The 2,180-nt window shown below is 35.6% G+C and overlaps 1 pseudogene; it reads left to right on the forward strand.

Annotated features, from left to right (window-relative positions):
• Positions 1-755: 755 nt before the first annotated feature.
• The window catches only part of LOC105819300, a 73,793-nt pseudogene continuing 72,368 nt past the window's right edge, over positions 756-2,180 (forward strand).

A 2,180-nucleotide genomic window follows, 5' to 3' on the forward strand; every position in this document is an offset into this window, starting at 1 on the left:
GGCAATAAAAAGGAATGAATTCCATATATAAGGGAAACCATGCATGATCCTTTTTAAATATCATGCTAAGTGAAATATGCAACTCATGAAGGAACACATAGTTATCATCTCATTTATCAAATTGTACAAAAAATGAAAATGTATAGATACAGAAATTAGATTATTGCTTGCTAACGGCAGGGAGATGGAGAAACGCAGGGTGGGGAGATAAAAACTCAAGAACATAGGATTTCTTTTAGGGAGATAAAATTATTTGTTGTAGTGGATGAGCAGTTCTATGAACACATTTAGCAAACATTAAATTTTAAACAATAATGGTGAATCATATGGGATATACATTGCTTATCAACAAAATTTTACTAAAACAAATCTTTGAACTATGATATTCAAGAAATACTGACTCAGCTACACAGTTGAGTTATTTCTACTTCTGTGTCAAGGGACTGCACACCAAGGAGCCTCTCACCTGCCACAATATTTGACACTATTCTAAAATACTTTACATAAAACAGATTACTTGCTCAAGCAAGGTATCAAAATCAGACGGATTATAGCACTTATAAACATAAAAGGGACATTGAACACACTTGAGTAAATATGAGCTCATCTACCTTTGATACGTCCCCTTGCCAACCACATGCTCAGATTGTTCAGTTAATGTACTTACTTTTAAGCGTAGGAGTTAAATTTTAACTTGATTGCTTTATGCTTGGATATAATCATGACAAAGGGCAGAGAGAACAGCAATTTTAACAGAAGCATTGCACTGCACCAGGATGGCTCTGCGATGGACTTCAGTTCTTCTGCTGATGCAGCTGAGTGGTTACTTTAGCTCTGGGACTTGTGGAAAGGTGCTGGTGTGGCCCACGGAATACAGCCACTGGATGAATATGAAGACAATCCTGGATGAACTTGTCCAGAGAGGACACGAGGTGACTGTACTGGCGTCTTCAGTGTCTGTTCTTATTGATCCCAGCAAAACATCTGCTATCAAATTTGAAGTTTTTCCTACATCTTTAAGTAAAGATGACTTTGATGGTTTTTTAATGAAACTGCTACATACAGCAATACATGATCTTCAAAAAGACACATTTTGGTCACATGCTTCACAATTGGAAGAAATCATGTGGGGATTTTCAGAAGTTTTGAGAAAGCTTTGTAAAGATGCAGTTTTAAACAAGAAACTTATGACAAAGCTACAAGAGGCAAAGTTTGATGTCCTTCTTGCAGACGGCGTTGGTGCCTGTGCTGACCTGCTGGCTGAGATACTTAAAACTCCCCTTGTGTACAGTCTCCGCTGCTCTCCTGGCTACACTTTAGAGAAGTATGGTGGAGGACTTCTATTCCCTCCTTCCTATGTACCTGTAGCTATGTCAGAATTAAGTGATCGAATGACATTTATGGAGAGGGTACAAAATATGATATATGTGCTTTATTTTGACTTTTGGCTCCAAGCATATGATGTGAAGAAGTGGGATCAGTTGTACCTTGAAGTACTAGGTGAGTCATGTTTTTAATTGGTGCTTAATAATTCCTATTTTTCCTTGTACCTTGGAAGACGAGCTTGTATGAATATGAAGTCAGAAGAGAACATGTTTTGTAAATGGAAACATAAAATGAAAATATAGATGATCTATCAATCTCACAAATATTATGGAAAGATTATAGCATCAGTTAGAACCTTATGGCCGTAATTTATACAGGACACTCCATGAAATCATAAATACAAATACTTAGTACAAACTAAGTCAGTTAGGATTTTTTAAACAAGCTCATATCTACTATACTATACATTATTTTCATGTCCACTGCAAGTTAAAAGATGCATCAAGAAACACCTTGATGAATTCAGATGTGTAGATTGAGGAGTTATATATTTTTCTAGCACAACCATGAATGTAGCATTGAAGAACTTGTTTCTCCTGTGTATCTTAATTTCCTTATTTAGAAACTAAAATATTTTTCCTATATGAGAGGAATTCCTTCACAGTTGAGACACGGGTCTATCTCAGAAAGGGACTTCTAACATTTGAGGTTTCCAACATTTCTATGTTCCTTCGCTAAGGGCTTGGAGATTATCTGTTTTAAGGCCTAAAATCTTACTAATGTGTAAACATCCAAGTTTGTGTCTATATTTTATTAAATTATATAACTACATTAAGTAAAATATGAGCCAAATG

Source organism: Propithecus coquereli, unplaced genomic scaffold (assembly GCF_000956105.1).
Source record: "Propithecus coquereli isolate 6110/MARCELLA unplaced genomic scaffold, Pcoq_1.0 Scaffold479, whole genome shotgun sequence".
In the NCBI taxonomy this organism is placed as follows: domain Eukaryota; kingdom Metazoa; phylum Chordata; class Mammalia; order Primates; family Indriidae; genus Propithecus; species Propithecus coquereli.